The following is a 25,938-nucleotide window of genomic DNA, read 5'->3' as shown; positions in this document are numbered from 1 at the left end:
TGTGTGCACTTGACCAAATTGAGTTCTGGGCCAAATCGCCCAACAGAACCTGGTCTGAAAAAATGGCGATTATTAGACACCTTAAAAGTGCGATTTGCGAAATCCCATTCCATTAAATAAGCAAATTGTATTCTTTTCTATTGGAAAACATCTGGATGCGATAAAAGTGTGATTTTTTACCGCACTTTCAGTACGCATGACTTATCGCACAAAATATGCGATTTAGGGACCTTTTTCGCATCAGATTAAATATGCGATTTCACGGAAAAATGCGAATTAGCCGTTTTTTGGAGTAAAATTCGCCAAAAAACACAACTCTCATTCCATAGAATGTCACCCCATGTTTCCATGGGGGCACCTATGAAATGCTGGGTGTTCCCATGGGCACCTGAGCCTGCCACGACACTCCCTCGGCCCGCACCACTCCGTGCAAACAGCCCGGCGACATTGTAAATCGCATCGGCTGTTCGCAGTCGGGGTTTGCGTCTGCAATGAAATACACATGCAAATGAGCAAAACTTTATTGTCATTGCATACTGTTTTGACTTCCTATTACTGCTTATTGTATGTACAGTATATTGTTGTGTGCCGTTAATTACCGCATAAGGAAAGATTCTTAACTAATAAATTGCGTTGGATCCTGACAGATTCTGCAATACACTTGCCTCTCTGTCACAGTAGTGTGCCTTGGCTGAATCGCAAGAAGAATTTGACAGCCACAAAGAGAAAGCACACCTAGGTAACGGGGCATTACACAAACTCACATTTTCAGACTTGCAAGAGTTATATAGTGGAAGGAACGGGATACTCGAACAGCACAGAACAGTAATGTAAAGTTCCTGGTCCGGAAGGCATGTGATGTCAGGCACATGTCAGTATATAACATACTCCATATTGTTTTGCCAATAATCACTTGCATCTTAACTTTGTTTCTAGACAAAATAACAGGTCACAATGGCATATTTAAAACTGTAAAATCATTTTAATTAATTGTAGAGTGGGAAGACAATGACTAAGTGCCATATCTTTTATTAACTGGTAATGCGGGATATTTGCTGAACAGAGCGTTACAGTAATCCCCTGGGCCCCGATTGACAATGTGATTGTTAGAAAATGGTTCTCCCCACCTACCAGACCGTATGGGGTTCCTGTTTGAAACTTCCCAGGAACAAAGGAAAGTAAAGCACAAAATCTAGGTATGTTTCAATAGACAAGTGTTATCTCAATTATAGTGGAGTTAGCGTGGAATAATGGAACTGTACAAACGATGCACTCAGCGGAACGAAAAACTCCGTGGGATACTTAACATGAGAACAACAATGCGAGGACGCCAAGAATACGTTGTATCCGACCACTTGCTCTCTTCTTTCATGTTCCTTCGTTCTCCAGGTGAGTTATTGTGCAGAATAAAAGATGGATAATATAATGTTGGAGGCTTTGTGATATTATTATAAGACAGGCATTGTGCCGGAGGAACCAACTTTTCATTTTGCTTATAACTATCAACAAACTTACTTGGTAACACATTACAGTGACGCAGGCAAAAGCAATCAATTAGAACACGGTGACTCATCCCGCAAGACACAGGTAACCCGCGGGAGACAAAGGGGGTTATTCTGGTTGATTCGCAAGGTTGAGAATTCGCATCCTTGCGAGTCCACCAAACCCTGCCTTGCGAATGGTTGGCTGCCGCCACCCATTCGCAAGCGAGACTCGCTTATAGGGCATGCAAATACACAGTAACATCCATTCGCAGGCCTGGGGGGGAACGCCCACATCTTTCGATGGTCGCCGACCTTCGAACGATGTGGAGGGTGCACGCATATGTAAGGTTCCTCTGAGCGTGCACGTTCAGGGGGAAGTGGGCGGGCAGTTGGCATCCGGTGATGTCAGCTGCCTGCCCCCTGCCTGTCCATCATGCCCGCATTAGCAGGAAAAAGACCAGCGTTCTCATGGGAACTCTCATAAAATGCTGGGCGTTCCCATGTGCTAATGGGAACACTCCCCCCCCCCCCCCCCACCCACATGTCCAGAAATGCTCACAGCGCGATCATCGAAAGCAGGGCCACAGCCAACGGCCCTGCGTTCCTATGGAGCAAGTAAATCAGCGGCGTAACTATAGCACTGCAGCCCCCGCCACCGCGGGGGGGGGGGGGGGGGGGCGCTGTGCATGTGGGGGCGCCGGGGGCTGCGGTGCTATAGTTAAACCCCCCCTCAATCCCCCGCAGACTTACCTATCGCGCTGGTCCCGGCGGCTCCGTTCTTCTGCTGAGGACCACCACAGTTCTCTGAAACTGTCTGCTGTATGGGGGCGGCCATTTTCTGGTGGTCCTCAGCAGAAGAACGGAGCCGCCGGGACCAGTGCGATAGGTAAGGCTGTGGGGGATTGAGGGGGGGTTTGCATGGGCGGCGGGGTAGGGGTGCTCAGCGGGGCGGCGGCGGGGGGGTGCCCAAAACGTAGCTACGCCACTGAAGTAAATGTGGCACTGCCCACCCCGCCACCCGAATCCGCTCACTAACATGCGAGCGGATGTGTTCGCATAGACATCCGCGCGCATGCTGCCGCACGGGAGTGAAATCATTCGATGTACGCTCACCATCAAATGATTTTTTTTACGGCTTCGTTAATAAAAGTCAATCAAGACTGACTTTTATTGTGGCCGGAGATGGGCGAGTTCGGGGTGGGCGCTGATGTCATGTGGCATCAAGCATGCATCGACACGCCTGCATTCTCAGGGGTACACCTTGCATTTCTATGGGCGCACCCATTAAACACTCAGCGTTCCCATGCTTTCGCCCCATCTTGGAGAGAACGCCCCGGCAAGTGTGAAACTCCCCGAAGGCATTCGCTCCTGTTGTTTGCAAACCCCTAACAATGGATGGGGGAGCAAATTCGGCTCGCATCACTGGTCTGAATCACCCCTTATGTTCTAAGGGGTAAGTTTACTAGGAAGGGAGTTCTATTTGAGATGGGATGTTGCCCATAGCAACCGATCAGATTCTGTCTATTATCTTCTAGAAGGTGCAAAATATATAAGAATTATAATCTGATTGGTTGCAATGGGCATCCTCCTATCTTCAGTAGAACGCCCATCTTAGTTCATTGAGGAGAGGGTCATTATATGACCACAGTGCACCAGGGACGGAAACAGAAATCTTGGGGCTCTGTACAATGATATTTCTGGGGCCCCCACCTAATCCCAAATCCACACAACCCTCTTCTGCATGAGCCTCATTTAACCTTTTGCTGCTCCAGATCCTGCTTTCAGGTGCGGACTTCTCTCGTTCTCAGTCCTGCTGGCCTGGCTCCTGGCTGCTGCTTCCTGCTGGCTCCTGCTTCCTGCTGGCTCCTGGCTGCTGCTTCCTGCTGGCTCCTGCTGCTGCTTCCTGCTGGCTCCGGCTGCCTCCTGCTGGCTCCTGCTGCTGCTGGCCTGTCACTTTCACTAAAGAATGCTAAACACTATTAGCAGGCAGGGCAGGTCTTTCGCAGAGTGCGGAACAGACGACCCGCGCATGCAAAGTAAAAGTACAGGAGCCAGAGACTGAGGCCACAGCACCAGCGGTGGGTAAGGCTGTGCGCCTGCGGCACCAGGACGTGCGCACACACAGAGTAGATGGCTCTGTGCGCCAAGTGGCAGGGCGCACACACAGTAGATGGCAGTGGCACACAGTGAGTCAGTCAGACTCAGCCAAAAACAGATGGTGCACAGTAGAGGGCCGGGCCGCAAGGGTCACTGACAGGCCAGCTAGTACAGGCAGTGGCCGTGCCAGGGTATGGAAACTCTGGGGCCCTTCAGATCTCTGGGGCCCGTCACACTTGTCCCCCTTGACCCCCCCTGTCTCCTGCCCTGCAGTGCACAAAGGGGGTACGTTCACTACAACTTCTATAAAATGAAAAGAGGCTTTATTGCCTCCTAGAAAATGATATCATCTGTTTGGTTGCTATGGGCAATTTATCCTCTTTTTAGAATCTTTAGTAAATTCAGCGTTTACTCTTATAATTTTCATGGTCTGGCTACAGCCCCTAATGAGCCCACTACTACCGTGTTTACCCGATAATAAGACACCATAGGGCTTTTTTTTTAATTAACATTGACACCATGCCCCTAGTCCTGCTTTTACAGACACCATGCACCGATCCTGCTTTTACAGACACCGTGCCCCCAGTCCTGCTTTTACAGACATCATGCCCCCAGTCCTGCTTTTACAGACACCATGCCCCCAGTCCTGCTTTTACAGACACCGTGCCCCCAGTCCTGCTTTTACAGACATCATGCCCCCAGTCCTGCTTTTACAGACACCATGCCCCCAGTCCTGCTTTTACAGACACCGTGCCCCCAGTCCTGCTTTTACAGACATCATGCCCCCAGTCCTGCTTTTACAGACACCATGCCCCCAGTCCTGCTTTTACAGACACCATGCCCCCAGTCCTGCTTTTACAGACACCGTGCCCCCAGTCCTGCTTTTACAGACACTGTGCCCCCAGTCCTGCTTTTACAGACATCATGCCCCCAGTCCTGCTTTTACAGACACCATGCCCCCGGTCCTGCTTTTACAGACACCGTGCCCCCAGTCCTGCTTTTACAGACACCGTGCCCCCAGTCCTGCTTTTACAGACATCATGCCCCCAGTCCTGCTTTTACAGAACCCATGCCCCCGGTCCTGCTTTTACAGATACCATGCTCCCAGTCCTGCTTTAATAGCCACCATGCCCCCAGTCCTGCTTTTACAGACACCATGCCCCCGGTCCTGCTTTTATAGACACCATGCTCCCAGTCCTGCTTTTATAGCCACCATGCCCCCAATTTTACAGCCACCATGCCCCCAGTCCTGCTTTTACAGCCACCATGCCCCCTGTCCTGCTTTTACAGACACCATGCCCCCAGTCCTGCTTTTACAGACACCATGCCCCCGGTCCTGCTTTTACAGACACCATGCCCCCGTCCTGCTGTTACAGACACCATGCTCCCAGTCCTGCTTTTACAGACACCATGCTCCCAGTCCTGCTTTTATAGCCACCATGCCCCCGATCCTGCTTTTACAGACACCATGCCCCCAGTCCTGCTTTTACAGACACCATGCCCCCGGTCCTGCTTTTACAGACACCATGCCCCCAGTCCTGCTTTTACAGACACCATGCCCCAAGTCCTGCTTTTACAGACACCGTGCCCCCAGTCCTGCTTTTACAGACACCGTGCCCCAAGTCCTGCTTTTACAGACACCGTGCCCCCAGTCCTGCTTTTACAGACACCATGCCCCCGGTCCTGCTTTTACAGACACCGTGCCCCCAGTCCTGCTGTCACAGACACCATGCCCCCGGTCCTGCTGGTACAGACACCATGCCCCCAGTCCTGCTTTTACAGACACCATGCCCCCTCCCCTGCTTTTACAGACACCATGCCCCCAGTCCTGCTTTTACAGACACCATGCCACCGGTCCTGCTTTTACAGACACCATGCCCCCAGTCCTGCTTTTACAGACACCATGCCCCCGGTCCTGCTTTTACAGACACCGTGCCCCCAGTCCTGCTGTCACAGACACCATGCCCCCGGTCCTGCTGGTACAGACACCATGCCCCCAGTCCTGCTTTTATAGACACCACGCCCCCAGTCCTGCTTTTATAGACACCATGACCCCGGTCCTGCTTTTATAGACACCATGCCCCCGGTCCTGCTTTTATAGACACCATGCCCCCAGTCCTGCTTTTACAGACACCATGCCACCGGTCCTGCTTTTACAGACACCATGCCCCCGGTCCTGCTTTTACAGACACCGTGCCCCCAGTCCTGCTTTTACAGACACCGTGCCCCCGGTCCTGCTCTTACAGACACAATGTCCCCAGTCCTGCTTTTACAGACACCATGCCCCAGTCCTGCTTTTACAGACACCATGACCCCGGTCCTGCTTTTATAGACACCATGCCCCCAGCCCTGCTTTTATAGACACCATGCCCCCAGTCCGGCTTTTACAGACACCATGCCACCGGTCCTGCTTTTACAGACACCATGCCCCCGGTCCTGCTTTTACAGATACCGTACCCCCGGTCCTGCTTTTACAGACACCGTGCCCCCGGTCCTGCTTTTATAGACACCATGCCCCCAGTCCTGCTTTTACAGACACCATGCCCCCAGTCCTGCTTTTACAGACACCATGCCCCCGGTCCTGCTTTTACAGACACCATTCCTCCAGTCCTGCTTTTACAGACACCATGCACCCAGTCCTGATGTTATAGACACCATGCCCCCAGTCCTGCTTTTACAGACGCCATGCCCCCGGTCCTGCTTTTACAGACATCATGCCCCCAGTCCTGCTTTTACAGACACCATGCCCCCTCCCCTGCTTTTACAGACACCATGCCCCCAGTCCTGCTTTTACAGACACCATGCCCCCGGTCCTGCTTTTATAGACACCATGCCCCCAGTCCTGCTTTTACAGACACCATGCCCCCAGTACTGCTTTTACAGACACCATGCCCCCGGTCCTGCTGTTACAGACACCATGCCCCCAGTTCTGCTTTTATAGACACCATGCCCCAGTCCTGCTTTTACAGACACCATGCCCTCAGTCCTGCTTTTACAGACACCATGCCGCCAGTCCTGCTTTTACAGACACCATGCCCCCGGTCCTGCTTTTACAGACACCATGCCCCCGGTCCTGCTCTTACAGACACCATGCCCCCAGTACTGCTTTTACAGACACCATGCCCCCGGTCCTGCTGTTACAGACACCATGCCCCCAGTCCTGCTGTTACAGACACCATGCCCCAGTCCTGCTTTTACAGACACCATGCCCCCAGTCCTGCTTTTACAGACACCATGCCCCCAGTCCTGCTTTTACAGACACCATGCCCCCGGTCCTGCTTTTACAGACACCTTTCCTCCAGTCCTGCTTTTACAGACACCATGCACCCAGTCCTGATGTTATAGACACCATGCCCCCAGTCCTGCTTTTACAGACGCCATGCCCCCGGTCCTGCTTTTACAGACATCATGCCCCCGGTCCTGCTTTTACAGACACCATGCCCCCAGTCCTGCTTTTACAGACACCATGCCCCCTCCCCTGCTTTTACAGACACCATGCCCCCAGTCCTGCTTTTACAGACACCACGCCCCCGGTCCTGCTTTTATAGACTCCATGCCCCCGGTCCTGCTTTTACAGAAACCATGCCCCCGGTCTTGATTTTACAGACACCATGCCCCCGGTCCTGCTTTTACAGACACCATGCCCCCGGTTCTGCTTTTACAGACACCGTGCCCCCGGTCCTGCTTTTACAGACACCGTGCCCCCGGTCCTGCTTTTACAGACACCGTGCCCCCGGTCCTGCTTTTACAGACACCGTGCCCCCGGTCCGGCTTTTACAGACACCACGCCCCCGGTCCTGCTTTTATAGACTCCATGCCCCCAGTCCTGCTTTTACAGAAACCATGCCCCCGGTCTTGATTTTACAGACACCATGCCCCCGGTCCTGCTTTTACAGACACCATGCCCCCGGTCCTGCTTTTATAGACACCATGCCCCCGGTCCTGCTTTTATAGACACCATGCCCCCGGTCCTGCTTTTACAGACACCATGCCCCCGGTCCTGCTTTTACCGACACCATGCCCCCCAGTCCTGCTTTTACAGACACCATGCCCCCTGTCCTGCTTTTACAGACACCATGCCCCCGGTCCTGCTTTTACAGCCACCATGCCCCAGGTCCTACTTTTACAGACACCATGCCCCCGGTCCTGCTTTTACAGACACCATGCCCCCGGTCCTGCTTTTACAGACACCATGCCCCCGGTCCTGCTTTTACAGACACCATGCCTCCGGTCCTGCTGTTACAGACACCATTCCCCCGGTCCTGCTTTTACAGACACCATGCCCCCGGTCCTGCTTTTACAGACACCATTCCCCCGGTCCTGCTTTTACAGACACCATGCCCCCGGTCCTGCTTTTACAGACACCATTCCCCCGGTCCTGCTGTTACAGACACCATTCCCCCGGTCCTGCTGTTACAGACACCATTCCCCCGGTCCTGCTTTTACAGACACCATGCCCCCGGTCCTGCTTTTACAGACACCATGCCCCCGGTCCTGCTTTTACAGACACCATTCCCCCGGTCCTGCTTTTACAGACACCATTCCCCCGGTCCTGCTTTTACAGACACCATGCCCCCAGTCCTGCTTTTACAGACACCACGCCCCCGGTCCTGCTTTTACAGACACCACGCCCCCGGTCCTGCTTTTAAAGACACCACGCCCCCGGTCCTGCTTTTACAGACACCATGCCCCCGGTCCTGCTTTTACAGACACCATGCCCCCGTTCCTGTGTTTTACAGACACTATGCCCCCGGTCCTGCTTTTATAGACACCATGCCCCCAGTCCTGCTTTTACAGACACCATGCCCCCGGTCCTGCTTTTACAGACACCATGCCCCCGGTCCTGCTTTTATAGACAACATGCCCCCGGTCCTGCTTTTAAAGACAAAACGCCCCCGGTCCTGCTTTTACAGACACCATGCCCCCGGTCCTGCTTTTACAGACACCATGCCCCCGTTCCTGCGTTTTACAGACACCATGCCCCCGGTCCTGCTTTTACAGACACCATGCCCCCGGTCCTGCTTTTACAGACACCATGCCCCCGGTCCTGCTTTTATAGACAACATGCCCCCGGTCCTGCTTTTAAAGACAAAACGCCCCCGGTCCTGCTTTTACAGACACCATGCCCCCGGTCCTGCTTTTACAGACACCATGCCCCCGTTCCTGCGTTTTACAGACACCATGCCCCCGGTCCTGCTTTTACAGACACCATGCCCCCGGTCCTGCTTTTACAGACACCATGCCCCCGGTCCTGCTTTTATAGAAACCATGCCCCCGGTCCTGCTTTTACAGACACCATTCCCCCGGTCCTGCTTTTACAGAAACCATGCCCCCGGTCTTGATTTTACAGACACCATGCCCCCGGTCCTGCTTTTACAGACACCATGCCCCCGGTCCTGCTTTTATAGACACCATGCCCCCGGTCCTGCTTTTATAGACACCATGCCCCCGGTCCTGCTTTTACAGACACCATGCCCCCGGTCCTGCTTTTACCGACACCATGCCCCCCAGTCCTGCTTTTACAGACACCATGCCCCCTGTCCTGCTTTTACAGACACCATTCCCCCGGTCCTGCTGTTACAGACACCATGCCCCCGGTCCTGCTTTTACAGACACCATGCCCCCGGTCCTGCTTTTACAGACACCATGCCCCCGGTCCTGCTTTTACAGACACCATGCCCCCATTCCTTTTTTTACAGACACCATTCCCCCGGTCCTGCTTTTACAGACACCATGCCCCCAGTCCTGCTTTTACAGACACCATGCCCCTGGTCCTGCTTTTACAGACACCACGCCCCCGGTCCTGCTTTTAAAGACACCACGCCCCCGGTCCTGCTTTTACAGACACCATGCCCCCGGTCCTGCTTTTACAGACACCATGCCCCCGTTCCTGTGTTTTACAGACACCATGCCCCCGGTCCTGCTTTTATAGACACCATGCCCCCAGTCCTGCGTTTTACAGACACCATGCCCCCGGTCCTGCTTTTACAGACACCATGCCCCCGGTCCTGCTTTTACAGACACCATGCCCCCAGTCCTGCTTTTACAGACACCATTCCCCCGGTCCTGCTGTTACAGACACCATTCCCCCGGTCCTGCTTTTACAGACACCGTGCCCCCGGTCCTGCTCTTACAGACACAATGTCCCCAGTCCTGCTTTTACAGACACCATGCCCCAGTCCTGCTTTTACAGACACCATTCCCCCGGTCCTGCTTTTACAGACACCATGCCCCCAGTCCTGCTTTTACAGACACCATGCCCCTGGTCCTGCTTTTACAGACACCATGCCCCCGGTCCTGCTTTTAAAGACACCACGCCCCCGGTCCTGCTTTTACAGACACCATGCCCCCGGTCCTGCTTTTACAGACACCATGCCCCCGTTCCTGTGTTTTACAGACACCATGCCCCCGGTCCTGCTTTTATAGACACCATGCCCCCGGTCCTGCTTTTACAGACACCATTCCCCCGGTCCTGCGTTTTACAGACACCATGCCCCCAGTCCTGCTTTTATAGACACCATGCCCCCGTTCCTGTGTTTTACAGACACCATGCCCCCGGTCCTGCTTTTATAGACACCATGCCCCCAGTCCTGCTTTTACAGACACCATGCCCCCAGTCCTGCTTTTACAGACACCATGCCCCCGGTCCTGCTTTTATAGACACCATGCCCTCGGTCCTGCTTTTACAGACACCGTGCCCCCGGTCCTGCTTTTATAGACACCATGCCCTCGGTCCTGCTTTTATAGACACCATGCCCCCAGTCCTGCTTTTACAGACACCATGCCCCCAGTCCTGCTTTTACAGACACCATGCCCCCGGTCCTGCTTTTATAGACACCATGCCCTCGGTCCTGCTTTTACAGACACCATTCCCCAGTCCTGCTCCTCACCTACAGCTCTTTCCAGTTTTTCAGGCTTTCCACTAGGGCTTATTTTCGGGGAAACACGGTAGCTCCAACACAATGATACTAATGAATGGGATATAAACTGTGTCTATACCTGTATTGTGTTCATGGGTTGCTATCTAGGACCTGCGGTTCCGTCACCTGTGTACGGCCTACCTGATAAGAAAGATATCTGTAGGTGATTGTATACCCACATGCCTGGTTTGGTTTCTACATAATTAGAGCAGGTTCCAAGGAGGGACGACAGGGGCGGTCATCCCAGGGCCCCACACATTAAGGGCCCCATACTCTCCCCCTAGTTCGTGCACACTGCTGTTACTGAAATCGGAGCACAGCATAATTCAGCTGTGTCTCTGATTTCCACACTACACAGCCGCTGCCAGCCCCGCCCACAGAGATGCTGCTGAAGTCACTGTCAGTCTCTCGCAGGATTTCACAGTCACCGTTGCGGATGTTGGTCTTTCTGTGAGTCCAGGAGCTGAGAGTGAGGTGGTGCCATTTCTCTCAGTCTCAACTCCTTCCTCAGTGGTGTGCACTGTGTGACTGGCTGGCAGTGGCTGTGAGCTGTGCAGTGTTGGCAGTGTGTGACTGGCAGAGGACTGTGAGCTGTGCAGTGTCGGCAGTGTGTGACTAGCTGGCAGCAGACTGTGAGCAGTGCAGTGTCGGCAGTGTGTCACTAACTGGCAGCGGGCTGTGAGCTGTGCAGTGTCGGCAGTGTGTGACTAGCTGGCAGCAGACTGTGAGCAGTGCAGTGTCGGCAGTGTGTGACCAGCTGGCAGCGGGCTGTGTGCTGTGCAGTGTCGGCAGTGTGTGACTAGCTGGCAGAAGACTGTGAGCTGTGCAGTGTCGCAGTGTGTGACTAGCTGGCAGCGGGCTGTGCGGTGTCGGCAGTGTGTCACTAGCTGGCAGCGGGCTGTGAGCTGTGTAGTGTTGGCAGTGTGTGACTAGCTGGCAGCGGGCTGTGAGCTGTGTAGTGTTGGCAGTGTGTGACTAGCTGGCAGCGGGCTGTGCGGTGTCGGCAGTGTGTGACTGGCTGGCAGCGGGCTGTGAGCTGTGCAGTGTTGGCAGTGTGTGACTAGCTGGCAGCGGGCTGTGAGCTGTGCAGTGTTGGCAGTGTGTGACCAGCTGGCAGTGGACTTTGAGCTGTGCAGTGTCGGCAGTGTGTAACTAGCTGGCAGCGGACTGTGAGCTGTGCAGTGTCGGCAGTGTGTGACTAGCTGGCAGCGGACTGTGAGCTGTGCAGTGTCGGCAGTGTGTGACTAGCTGGCAGCGGGCTGTGAGCTCTGCAGTGTCGGCAGTGTGTGACTAGCTGGCAGCGGGCTGTGTGCTGTGCAGTGTCGGCAGTGTGTGACTAGCTGGCAGCGGGCTGTGTGCTGCGCAGTGTCGGCAGTGTGTGACTAGCTGGCAGAAGACTGTGAGCTGTGCAGTGTCGGCAGTGTGTGACTAGCTGGCAGCGGGCTGTGAGCTGTGCGGTGTCGACAGTGTGTGACTAGCTGGCAGCGGGCTGTGTGCTGCGCAGTGTCGGCAGTGTGTTACTAGCTGGCAGAAGACTGTGAGCTGTGCAGTGTCGGCAGTGTGTGACTAGCTGGCAGCGGGCTGTGAGCTGTGCGGTGTCGACAGTGTGTGACTGGCTAATACCTCCCAACATTTTATGTCTGGAAGGAAGGACAGTACGCCCAGCATAGACAAATGCCTAAATTGGGGGGTGGCCTAGTGGGAATGGGGCATGGCCTGTACTCGTGGCGCTGCCACAAGGTCACGCCCCCATTGATGCTGCTGTAGGGGCATGCCCAGCAGATCCGTGCTGCTGGGCATGCTGGAATAGATGCTGTCGACAGCATCTATTCATGGGTGACATTGGGGGACTACCGAACGCCCTCACCCTCCCCACCACAGGACACTGCCGGCTCTGGGCGGGACACAGGAACGATCTAAAAAAACTGGATTTCCCTGTGATAAACGGGACAATTGGGAGGTATGCCGGCTGGCAGCGGCCTTTGGGCTGTGTGGAGCCAGACATATCAGTTATTGTGAATTATTCATAAACAGCAGCACTATGGCCCTTATTCTGATTGATGCGTACTTTTCCGCATACTTTCGGATAGCGTCTTTACGGCGTCTGCGCATGCGTGGAGAACGCAACGCGCATGTGCCACGCATTGACTCCGTACCTGTTCGGCCAAATCCCGTACAAAACTGTGCACCGCAATCAGTCTGGAAATATGGGCGTATTATGGGCGTCATGCGGAATGACACATGGGCGTAGTTTCAAAGTGGGCAAAACTGGGAGGAAACATGGGCGGACACGGGGGAGTACACTTATGTTGGGGGGCGTACATTCGGATAGCACTCCGAATGCACGCGAACAAAACCGATAGAAATGTGCGGTGTCCATAAGTCAAGTATTGCTTTGCGGAAACCACTCGGTCTTGCGGTAGGCGAACGGAACGCCTAATGACTACAAGCATTAACACCTGAACCCAATACAATCGACTCCTTTACTCATTACTCACTAATAGGACGCTTGTCAGTGCTTTAATTGAAACCATTGCTGCTTCAAGGAACCTTTACTAAACACACACATATGCTGTACTTGTCCCACACTTTTAAACTGCTAAGAATGGACATCACTGAATATTAATACTATCAATACACATGTGTATTCTACATGTACTAATTAAACCACACAATTTTGGTAAAATAAATAAATTTATTTAAATACATTTCACAGACAATGACACTGTGAAGCAATTTAAAAATAAAAAAAAAAAATAATACCAAAAACCATGGCAGGAATGTACCAAAATAAATTATAATACAAAATACATATAATTGCACACATTCATAGCCACAGCAGAATCATTTGGAACACAAAGGGACTTAGCAACATCACTTCAAGTACAGCTGACAGTAATGGCAGGCAAAAGAGGGCACCAGGGGAACCAAAAATTACATATGAAGCAAGGGCTCATCTGGTTGCCCTCAGCACGTGATTGGACACAAGAAGCTGACACACACAGCACAATGAAAGAGTTGGGATCACATAACGGTGGAGATTAATGCAGCCACAAGTTCATTTGCGAGCACGTTTGCCCTTGGTAGGCTCCTTGGCCTGTGCAGCAGCTCTTCGGCCACGGCCAGATGCTGGGGCAGGTGGAGCAGATGCTGGTGAGGGGGTGGATGGTCTACCCCTCCTGCCAGCAGGGAGTGTTGCTGGTGGTAATGCACCAGCAACGGATGACATTAGGACCCTATTGCTGTTAACTAGCTCCACCATAAGCTCATTATGGTGGAGGAGTAGATCATTTTGACGCGTGGCTTGCTCGGCCAGCACCTGAACACTTGCAGCCATGGCCTGATGCGCCTCAGCCATGGCCTGCATGCTCCCAGCGATGGACTGCTGGGTGCTGACCAAGCTCGCCATGACCTCCTCGGTCCTACGCATCCGTTCTGATGCCAACTCTCCCTGCTGGTTAATGTCCCCAAGCATCTGGGCCAAGCTCTAGCCCTGATGGCATGGGCCCGGCCCCAGATCTCTGGCTGTGTTCCCACCGCTTGGTCATCTTCCTCTTCAGGTTGGTTTTGAAGTCGTGCCACCTGCAATGTAAGTTGACATATTAATACAAGTCACTCCAGATGTTTGCTGTTGCAGCCATTGCTCTGTGCTACATATTACGACATATGCTTAATGTCAAAAAGATAACATTACATTCAACTATGATATCAACCGTTACAATACACATTCACACTCACCCTACTCTAACTCTCAACTAAATAACATGGCAATAATGTCTGTGTATCGTACCAACCTCACCGGCCATTTGCCAAATCCATCTAAGCATGAATTCAAACATTACTTGTCTATTACTGGGCACATGTACAGTATGACAAAACAACTTGCCTCTTCTTGACGTGCTCCGTCTCACGAACTTGTGGCGCCACTTCATTAATCTCTGCCGTTATGTCTTCCCAAATCTTCCATCTGCGTGTGTGTGTCATCTTCTCCGGTGGACACTCAATCCAATCACGTGCTCGCGGAACCAGGATGGCAAGCTCCTGTGCTTCATATGCCTTATTTCTGGAACTTGGTTCCTCTGTTGGCCTCTTTTTCCCCTTGCCACGTCCATGCCCACGCCCAGTGGCACGTGTCGCTGTACTTGAAGTGCTGGCCATGGTAGTATCTTGTGAAGTCCCCGGTTGTGTTCCAAATGATTCTGCTGAGGCTGCATATGAGGCAGCTGCAGGTTGCCCTGCTGTAGAAGGGCCAGGTGCAGGTTGCCCTGCTGGAGAAGGGCCAGGTGCAGGTTGCCCTGCTGGAGAAGGGCCAGGTGCAGGTTGCCCTGCTGTAGAAGGGCCAGGTGCAGGTTGCCCTGCTGGAGAAGGGCCAGGTGCAGGTTGCCCTGCTGTAGAAGGGCCAGGTGCAGGTTGCCCTGCTGGAGAAGGGCCAGCAGCCTCATCATTTCCCACTGGCTGCCTGTGCAGTGGCACATAGGAGGTGCTGGAGTCCATCCTGTCAAAAAGTAGCTGCAACTCCTGGTCCACCTCTGATTGGGATCCAGACATGTTAGCAGCAACTTTGTCACATTCTAATACACCTTTATATACTGTTTGTGTATCCTGTTTGGCGTACATCAGCGGCAGCTGCGTTCCGTGCGCGAGCGTAACGGGGCGCCTGCGTACGGCGCGGTTTTTTCGCGACGCATACGTTGCGGAAATTCCATTGTGTAAAACCTGGCGAAACTTCTACATGAAATATTGGTAACCAATTCTAACATTGCATAGAATCTTCTGATACACCTGTGACTATCGCACAATATACATGCTATTTGGTAGCATGACATGACATTTGGTTCATGACTACTGTGGTATTGTTGAGTTTGATTGCAATCTAAAAGTAGCCCAATCCCTTAGAAAATCCAGGCCACAAGTCATGCAATACTCATCACTACTGTTATAGACAACACATGTGAGAGGCCTATAAATAGTGAATTGCTGCTAGAATCATTTGTCTCCAGATCTGTACTTGTCAGGGTCTAAGGTAAGCTCTTCCATGGTCCTTGTAGATATGATATCCATTAACAATGTAAGTGTATGAATGTATGCACCATTGCCTCACTGACTACAGATTGTTGGGCCAGCAAAGTCTTTGTAGCATTATTGCAACATGTCACATGTTCACTATTTCAATCACAGGTCTTAAACCTGTGTGTGTCCATCTATTGCAGGACAACATGTCCCAGCAATAGGTGAAATGTGTCAGAGTACATGATGTCGGCAACAAATGCAGACACCTTTGATACTCAAGTAGTGTTTAGTAGTTCGATGTTGTAAGCATCTGTGTGTTTAGGACGGTGTGTATTGAGTTCATATTATTGTTACATCATTATAGAGTCAAATGGATATTCGAGATTTGACGGGGCGGCCATCTATTGTATGTATTGAAGCCTACAAATCTATTTGTTGTCGGATATGCCCATTATGTGCATAGGTGCATCATTATTTATGTTCATTTCTTTATAGGTTGCTGAAGCAATGATGGCATTCATGGCAAGGAGGCTAAGGGCACTTGCGGCTCTCCCCACTCGTCGCCCAAGGAGGCCAGGACGTGCTAGAATCTATCGCACACGGGTGACTCTGTTTGGTATGCCCGATGATGAGGTACTTACTAGGTACCGGTTACCGCCACATGTCATTCTGGATCTGCTCTCGTTAATTGAGAGTGATCTGGAACCTCTTCACGGGATCACGACAGCAATTCCGCCTCACACACAGCTGCTGGCGGTGTTGCATTTCTGCGCCTCAGGATCATTCCAACAAGTAGTGGCAGTACTTGCTGGAATATCTCAGCCGGCCTTCTGCCGAATCCTGAGGCGTGTGACGTCGGCCATGTTTAGGCGCAAGGGGCACTTCATGGCCATGACATTTGCCACCGAGACCCTGCGCAGAAGCCAGCAGGCCTTCCATCAAATTGCTGGCTTCCCTAATGTGATAGGGGCTGTGGATGGCACCCATGTACCATTTGTGCCTCCATCTCGAAGTGAGAAGATATATAGGAACCGCAAATTGTTCCACTCACTGAACGTGATGGTGGTATGTGGCCCATCCATGGAAATTCTCGCCTTCAACTCGAAGTTTCCCGGAAGTGCCCATGACTCTCATGTTATCCGACAAACCGGGATTTGGCAAAGACTACAAGAGCTGGAAGGCCGTGATGCGTGGGTTCTGGGTGACTCCGGTTACCCATGTACGCCCTGGCTACTTACGCCGTACAGCTCCCCAGCACCGGGCCCACAGGAGGCATTCAATCGGGCGCATGTTGCCACCAGGCAAGTGGTGGAGCGCTCAATTGGCCTTTTAAAGGGTCGATTTAGAGTGCTCCACCGCACTGGTGGTGACTTACAGTATGCGCCTGAAATGGTGTCGAGGATCGTGGGCCTGTGTGTATTTTTCCATAACATTGCTGTGCGGCGTGAGATACCCTTTGATGAGTGGGAGGTTCCATCTGAGCCGCAAGATCCGCCCATGCGCCCATCCCGCGCCCCTGAATGCCGGAGGGGATACCAGGTGCGGGACTCTGTGGCGCAAAGATTCTTCAGGTACATTTTATATAGTTGACCAGAACACACCTATTGTTGTAAAAATCACCCCTTCAAATAAGTACAGTGTGTTAGTTGTAAGTCTTACAAAACGACAATTAGCCAGCCTGCCCTCCTAATGGCCAAGAAATAGGAGATATTTATCATATGTGCTTAGTTTTGGTGGAAGTACAATATAGGTGGTCATTATTATACCTTGTGCAAGGGATCTTATGTGTTTGTTATATCTTCATTATTGTAGTTGATACTATCACTGATGTCTGGTGAGTACATTGATTTATTCTCTAATGTGGTGGTGACTTTTTTCTGTGTTGATGTATGATTTGTTTGCAGATATATATATATATATATATATATATGATATTTGAATTTATTAACATGTTTAGAAATTTCAAGGAGCAGGCAGGCAGGCAGGCAGGCAGGCAGGCAGCGCTGGTGTATAATGGTGGACTCAGGATACCTGCAAGTATGTGTATGTGTCTTTTAAACATAAATGTACGCATACACATAGATGCATAGAGTAAGTAATGCGAAGTACAGCTATGCATTGCTAAGCTATAGCACGCGTTGCTTGGCGGTGCGATGCCTTATTCGATTTGCAAAGTGCATACACACTGTGTTTTATATATATCAGTGTCAGATGCCGCCGCCGTGCAGCCGCCTCTCCGTCCTCCAAGCTGCACGGCGGGCGGTCCTCTGACTATCAGGACGTTGCTCAGCAACGCCCCGAGCGTCGGCAACGTCCTGAGCGTCGGTGACGTCACGCCCGGCGTCCGAGCATCGGGGCGTTGCTTGGCAACCACGCTCCACTGCCGCCCGGCGTCTGTCCCCGCCGCGTCATCACGACGCGCCCCGCACAGTGTGCTCTGCGCACAGGCTCTCCTTTAAATGGAGGCTGCCCAGCCCAGCAAGTCGCTGGTTATAGGATTCATTAGGCACCCTGGGGTGTCTCTCTCGTTTCCTCAGCTCATTCCGCAGTTCCTTCCCTGCATCGTACTGGGGGCCTCTCCAGCTCTTAGCCCCGCATTACTCTCCCTGCCTGTGGTCGGTGGATCCTGCAGCTCAGAGGATCTGTGCAGATTTTTTCCTGGCTTCCGGCTTCCTGCAGTTTCCTTGGAGATATTCCTGCCTTCTGCCTTGTGCCCCGGAGTGGTATCGTTACTCACTCCTTATTACCATTTATTCCTGCTGTACCGTGGTTTATTATTTTGTGTGTTGTATTAGTGCTAGGTTACAGTCTTTAGGGGTTACCAGGGTTCCCGTCCATTCCCTTCATCCATCTCCCTGTCACCTGTCTCGGCCACCGGGGTTATTCAGTCAGTTCTCCCCTTGTCCACCTCGTTCCTCCAACGGTACGTTGTCGCCACCACCTAAAACGCTTTGGAGGGCACCGGAGTTGTACAGGCTTAACCCGTGCTTCAAACGTGGCTGCCGTGCGAGAAGATCTAGGGCCTCCGCACATACCGTTGAACGTACAGGGTGACAACGGAGTTAGGGGCTGAGACAGTTCCCTTCCTACCGGTGCTGACCATCTCCACCTCCTGGTCAGTCACCTGCCCTCGCTATTACCCAGTGGGCCTCCAGGGCTATCGCCCTTCATTTCCCTGTTTATCTCTCTGTGGTCCATGTCGACCGGTGATGATTACCAGCTAGGACCCATTTAGCTTCACAGTTACCGGGTCTCCTAGCACGTCTGAGCCGTGTCGATACCTCCACTTTGGGTTCCCGGCACCTTGTGCCTAACAGTATAACCAGCCAACAGTTTTGTGGGCTTATTCACCCCCCTAGTGAACGGTCCATATTCTTATACCGCTATTTTTTCAGTATTTTGCTGGGTCGTCATGGATCCCAACGCGGCCCAAGCTCTGGCCAATCAGGTGTCGCTCCTGACCAAACAGTTACAGGATTTATCGATTAAGGTAGAGACCAGATTCTCAGCTCAGCCGCCAGCGGGTTCTCACCAGGAACCCAAGGTTAACTTCCCTGATAGGTTTTCAGGTCATAGGCCCCATTTCATAAATTTTAGAGAGAGTTGTAGGTTGTTTTTTCAGTTAAAACCACACTCCTCAGGTTCCGAGCAACAGAAAGTGGGTCTTGTGATTTCCCTTCTCCAGGGGGATCCCCAGTCTTGGGCTTTTAGTCTGGCTCCGGACGATCCTGCTCTCCGCTCGGTAGATGCCTTTTTTCAGGCATTAGGAGTCCTTTATGACGATCCTGACAGATCAGCCTCCGCTGAGGCTTATCTTAGAGCCCTTAAACAAGGTCATCTTTCTGCCGAAGAGTACAGCGCCAAGTTTAGACGTTATGCCGCCGACTCTGGGTGGAATGATCCAGCCCTACGGAGTCAGTTTCGCCGAGGTCTGGCGGATAACGTTAAGGATGGCTTGGTACAATAGCCCTCTCCTCCTTCTTTGGATAAATTAATCCTTCTAGCCATACGTATCGATCGGAGACTTAGAGAGAGGCGGTTCGAAAAAGAGGCTCAAGCCTTACCCAGTTTTGAGCTCCCAGAGGAGGCTCCCCCAGACCTGGGTGAACCTATGCAGCTTGGGGCTACCAGGTTATTTTCTAGGCTCACTCCCAAGGAGAAGGCCCGACGACGTTCCCTGGGGCTATGTATGTACTGTGGATCTAAGGATCATATCCTGAACAAATGTCCCCTGTTACAGGGAAACGGCAGAGCCCAGAAGTAATGGGGAGTATCTTCTCGGGCCTTTCATTGTTTTCCCCATCTGATTCGTTGTTTATCCCAGTTAGTTTCTGTTCCTGGGAGGGCAAGGCGTTAGTGGATTCTGGCGCCGCAGCCAATTTTTTGGACAGTAAAATTGTCAATGATATGGGATTACCGCTGCAACCGTTGACGTCTCAGCTCACCGTTTGCGGATTAGACGGTAATACCCTGCTCGGCGGAGCTATCACTCATTTTGTAGAATTATTGGATTTCCGAGTTGGACTCTCCCATTCGGAGAGCATAAAGTTTTTTGTTCTTCAGTGTCCTATTACACCCATTGTGCTTGGCCTTCCCTGGCTTAAGAGACACAATCCGGTCTTTGATTGGCGGTCTGGGGAATTGATACGGTGGGGTAAGGAGTGCTTTGAGCATTGTATCAGTTTTCCAGCTCTTCTCACCACTTCCCTTCCTGCTGGGTTACCTGCCCAGTATGCAGAATTCGCAGATGTTTTTTCTAAGAAAGAGGCGGACTCTCTTCCTCCGCATCGTCCGTATGACTGCGCCATTAATTTGTTACCCGACTCTAAATTACCCAAGGGTAGATTGTACTCTTTGTCTTTGCCTGAAGAGAAGGCTATGCAACAGTACGTGGAGGAGAGCTTAAAAAAAGGCTTCATCAGAGCCTCTAAATCTCCAGTTGGTGCAGGGTTTTTTTTTGTTAAAAAAAAAGATGGGTCCTTACGTCCCTGCATTGATTTTCGTCAGTTAAATGATATCACGGTAAAAAATTCTTATCCCTTGCCGTTGATTTCTGTTCTTTTTGATCAGTTGCGTGCAGCTGTGGTTTTTTCGAAGATTGATTTACGCGGAGCTTATAATCTCATCCGCATCAAGGCGGGAGATGAGTGGAAGACGGCGTTCAACACTCACTCGGGCCATTATGAGTATTTAGTCATGCCGTTCGGCCTTGCCAACGCACCCGCCGTGTTCCAGGACCTCATCAATGATGTCCTCAGGGAATTTTTAGGTATTTTTGTTGTGGTGTATCTTGACGACATTTTAATTTATTCTTCTTCTTTGGATCTTCATCGCCAGCATGTCAGGGCTGTGCTTCAGAAGCTTAGGGAGAATAATCTTTTTGCCAAACTCGAGAAATGTGAGTTCGAGGTAGATTCCATTTCGTTTCTTGGTTACATTATCTCTCCCAAGGGTTTCGCCATGGATCCTGCCAAGCTTAAGGCCATTCGGGAGTGGGTGCAACCTTCGAATTTGAAGGCGGTTCAAAGATTTTTGGGCTTCGCGAACTACTACAGGAGGTTTATTTCCCACTTCTCAGATATTGTCGCCCCCATTGTGGCCCTCACCAGGAAGGGAGCCGATCCTGCATCTTGGCCTGGTTCTGCCATTGAGGCTTTTAAAGAGCTCAAACGGGCATTCTCTTCTGCTCCCATTCTTCGACACCCCGATCCAGAATTCCCTTTTATCCTTCAGGTAGACGCATCAGAGATTGGCGTAGGTGCGGTTCTTTCCCAAATGGACAAACTGGATGGCTTGCTACATCCTTGTGCTTTCTACTCTAGGAAATTCTCGGAGGCCGAATGCAACTACGATGTCGGCAATAGGGAGTTGCTGGCCATTAAATGTGCCTTGGAAGAGTGGAGGCATTGGTTGGAGGGGGCCAAATATCAGGTCACGATCTTTACCGATCATAAGAATTTGGCATATTTACGCTCAGCCAAGAGGTTGAATTCGCGGCAGGCGAGGTGGGCTCTGTTTTTTGCCAGGTTTAATTTTTTAATTACTTATCGACCCGGGGCAAAAAACGTTTTAGCAGACGCCTTGTCCAGGAGTTTCGCGGCCATGCAAGATCCAGTATCTCGTCCCGATCCCATTATTCCACCTTCATGCATTCTGGCTGGGCTCACGCAAGGATTACTGGATTCGGTGCTGCTGGCCCAATGTTCGGCTCCTGCCACCACTCCGGAGGGTAAATTATTTATTCCCCAGAAGCTCCGGGAAAGGGTCTTTTCAGAATTTCATTCATGTAAATCCGCCGGCCATCCGTGGGTTTCTAAGACACTTTCCTTAATGTCGCGTGCGGTCTGGTGGCCAGACATGAGGACAGAAGTGGAGCAGTTAGTGTCCAGATGTAACGCATGTGCTCAGAACAAATCTTCTCGTCTTTCCCCCATAGGGCAGTTAGTGCCCTTACCTGTGCCTGATAAACCTTGGACGCACATCTCCATGGATTTTGTTACGGACTTACCACCATCTTCGGGTTTTAATACCATATGGGTTGTGGTTGACAGATTTAGCAAGATGGCACATTTTGTACCCCTCAAAGGCTTACCCTCGGCTAAAACGTTAGCCTCCCTATTCATCACCCATATCTTTCGTGCTCATGGACTGCCCTCTGACATTGTTTCGGACAGAGGTGTCCAGTTCGTTGCCAGTTTTTGGAAAACAGTGTGTGCAGCCCTGCAGGTTAAACTTAGCCCATCGACGGCCTTTCACCCACAGTCGAATGGTCAGACGGAACGGGTTAACCAATCCTTGGAACAATTCCTACGGTGTTATGTTTCCAAGACCCAAAGGGACTGGGTGGAGAATCTGCCTTTTGCGGAGTTCTCTTATAATAATGCTTGGCATGCCGCTACCAGAAAGTCTCCGCTTTTCTGCAATTACGGTTTCCACCCTAGAGCCAATTCCTTCTTTCCCACGGATGCCAAAGTGGGTAATTCTAGGTGGGTGGCTTCTAAGAGGAAGTTGTGGCGCATGGTTCAGGGAGCGCTCCTCTCTGCTGCCAGGTCAGCCAAACACTTCTCTGACCGCCACAGGAGACCGTGCCTGTTCAAGGTTGGGGACTGGGTCTGGCTTTCTACCAAGAATATCAAGCTCCGGCAGTTCTCGCGCAAATTGGGTCCACGTTTCATCGGTCCCTACAGGATTATCAAAAAGGTTAACCCGGTCGCTTTTAAAGTAGGGCTGCCCCGCTCTCTCAGGATCTACAACATGTTCCATTGCTCTCTTTTCAAACCTGCTCTCCAACCGGTTGTCCGCAGGCCAGTGCCCATCTTACGTCATGGCCAAAAGGAGTATGTGGTTGATTCCATCCTGGATTCCAAAACTTCCAGAGGGAGGATCTTCTTTTTAGTGCATTGGAAAGGTTTTGGACCTGAAGAGAGGTCGTGGGTCGCTGATCAGGATCTCCATGCGCCTTCACTCAAAAGGAGGTTTTTTCAGTCTTTTCCTGACAAGCCCGGTTTCAGAGGTCGGTTGACCTCTCCTCAAGGGGGGGGTACTGTCAGATGCCGCCGCCGTGCAGCCGCCTCTCCGTCCTCCAAGCTGCACGGCGGGCGGTCCTCTGACTATCAGGACGTTGCTCAGCAACGCCCCGAGCGTCGGCAACGTCCTGAGCGTCGGTGACGTCACGCCCGGCGTCCGAGCATCGGGGCGTTGCTTGGCAACCACGCTCCACTGCCGCCCGGCGTCTGTCCCCGCCGCGTCATCACGACGCGCCCCACACAGTGTGCTCTGCGCACACGCTCTCCTTTAAATGGAGGCTGCCCAGCAAGTCGCTGGTTATAGGATTCATTAGGCACCCTGGGGTGTCTCTCTCGTTTCCTCAGCTCATTCCGCAGTTCCTTCCCTGCATCGTACTGGGGGCCTCTCCAGCTCTTAGCCCCGCATTACTCTCCCTGCCTGTGGTCGGTGGATCCTGCAGCTCAGAGGATCTGTGCAGATTTTTTCCTGGCTTCCGGCTTCCTGCAGTTTCCTTGGAGATATTCCTGCCTTCTGCCTTGTGCCCCGGAGTGGTATCGTTACTCACTCCTTATTACCATTTATTCCTGCTGTACCATGGTTTATTATTTTGTGTGTTGTATTAGTGCTAGGTTACAGTCTTTAGGGGTTACCAGGGTTCCCGTCCATTCCCTTCATCCATCTCCCTGTCACCTGTCTCGGCCACCGGGGTTATTCAGTCAGTTCTCCCCTTGTCCACCTCGTTCCTCCAACGGTACGTTGTCGCCACCACCTAAAACGCTTTGGAGGGCACCGGAGTTGTACAGGCTTAACCCGTGCTTCAAACGTGGCTGCCGTGCGAGAAGATCTAGGGCCTCCGCACATACCGTTGAACGTACAGGGTGACAACGGAGTTAGGGGCTGAGACAGTTCCCTTCCTACCGGTGCTGACCATCTCCACCTCCTGGTCAGTCACCTGCCCTCGCTATTACCCAGTGGGCCTCCAGGGCTATCGCCCTTCATTTCCCTGTTTATCTCTCTGTGGTCCATGTCGACCGGTGATGATTACCAGCTAGGACCCATTTAGCTTCACAGTTACCGGGTCTCCTAGCACGTCTGAGCCGTGTCGATACCTCCACTTTGGGTTCCCGGCACCTTGTGCCTAACAATCAGATTTGTTCATTGCCATACATCAGCACTACCGTTTTTAAGGCATGCGAATTTTTCGCCATTTGTGTTGGCGCAGAGACGCTGTTCATGTAAAGATGAACAATAAAGTTATTAACACAAATAACTGTAAGAAACCAATGACAGCACATGATTGGTTGATTGATGCCATTGTTAACATGGCGGAGACACGCAGAGCAGAGGCGTTTTCACCTGCGGAACTGAGGGCTCTGGTCTCCGTCATGGAGACAAGGCTGGGCCGTGCAGGGCCCTTTATAACAAATGGGCAGAAGCGGCGGGCCTATGCTGCGGCAGGGCGCCGGATTTACGCCCGCACCCGGGTGCGGAGGAGCATCGGCCAGTTAGAGAGGCGCTGGTCAGACCTCCGCAGGCGCCAGCCCCAGCTTCTCCAAGAGATTAGGAGGGAGATAGCTGTTTGTGAGTATTTTCGCTATGAAATTTCGCACTTACATCATAGCATATATAAACAATAAAAATTGTCTCATGATAAGTGGGTGTCCATGGGTTTAAAAGTCCATAGACTGTTATGTGTGCTTCTTCCTGGTTAACATGCAGTCATGTGGCTTTTATATGTAATTACATAGCATTCTTGATTCTGATGCATACAATGTGCCAGATCTAATATGTGTTAAACATTGATAAATGCAAGGGTTGTAATGATTGAACAAATTACTAACAATCACATAATAACTTAAATGTCACATTTTGGAGTTCATTAACAGTAAGGAGCAACTTTCAAGCATCGTTTTCGATCATTATCACCCTTCCATGTATCTCTTGTTATGGATTAATACATGTGCCCCAATGACCCTACATTGACAATGATGTTTGTTTTCTACCACACAGCACGAGCCCGAGCACGACAGGCACGGGAACAGGCCGAGGCAGGCCAGGCCGAGGAGGAGGTGCAACAGCCTGATGAGGAGGTGCCGGCGATGGTCGAGGAGGAGGAGGAGCAAGTGGTGGAGGAGATGGTGGAGGAGGAGGAGCAAGTGGAGGAGGAGGAGCAAGTGGTGGAGGAGGTGGAGGAGGAGGAGCAAGTGGTGGAGGAGATGGTGGAGGAGGAGGAGCAAGTGGTGGAGGAGATGGTGGAGGAGGAGTATGTGGTGGAGGAGGTGGTGGAGGAGGAGGAGGTGCCTGAGGAGGTGGTGGTGGAGGAGGTGGAGGAGGTGTTGGTGGCGGAGGAGGAGGTGGAGGAGGTGTTGGTGGCGGAGGAGGAGGTGGAGGAGGTGTTGGTGGCGGAGGAGGAGGTGGAGGAGGTGTTGGTGGCGGAGGAGGAGGTGGAGGAGGTGTTGGTGGCGGAGGAGGTGGCTGAGGAGCCCACGCTTGTCCCGGAGTCGGCCGAATCAGAGGGGGAGGAGGCGTGTGAGGCGGTGGAGGCCCAACAGATCGGTATGTATACATAATGCATCATTCATGAATTAGTTGTACTGGTATTTGTTATGTAGCACTGGTGATGATAAATTTTGTTACAATACTATTAATACAGAACCCAAAGTGGGTAGCTACAGATACAGGTACGGGTTAGATGGGGTGTCCAAGGCATCCCTTTCATCCAGGACACCTCTTAATTACACAGGTTTGTGGGATGGCTTGGAGCTCCATTTTGACTGCCACATAACCGTTGTAGTTAAACAGGATCCTGGAGTAAAGGGATGAGTGTATCATTTGTGGATTAAATTCACCTGCTGCAAGCGTAGATTCTGTCCCATCATATAGCGGAATATATGTTTTAGGTGAATGTTATTTATAAACTA

Source organism: Crinia signifera, chromosome 1, assembly GCF_055691185.1.
Source record: "Crinia signifera chromosome 1, ASM5569118v1, whole genome shotgun sequence".
Taxonomy (NCBI): domain Eukaryota; kingdom Metazoa; phylum Chordata; class Amphibia; order Anura; family Myobatrachidae; genus Crinia; species Crinia signifera.
This window is presented reverse-complemented; position numbering follows the sequence as displayed.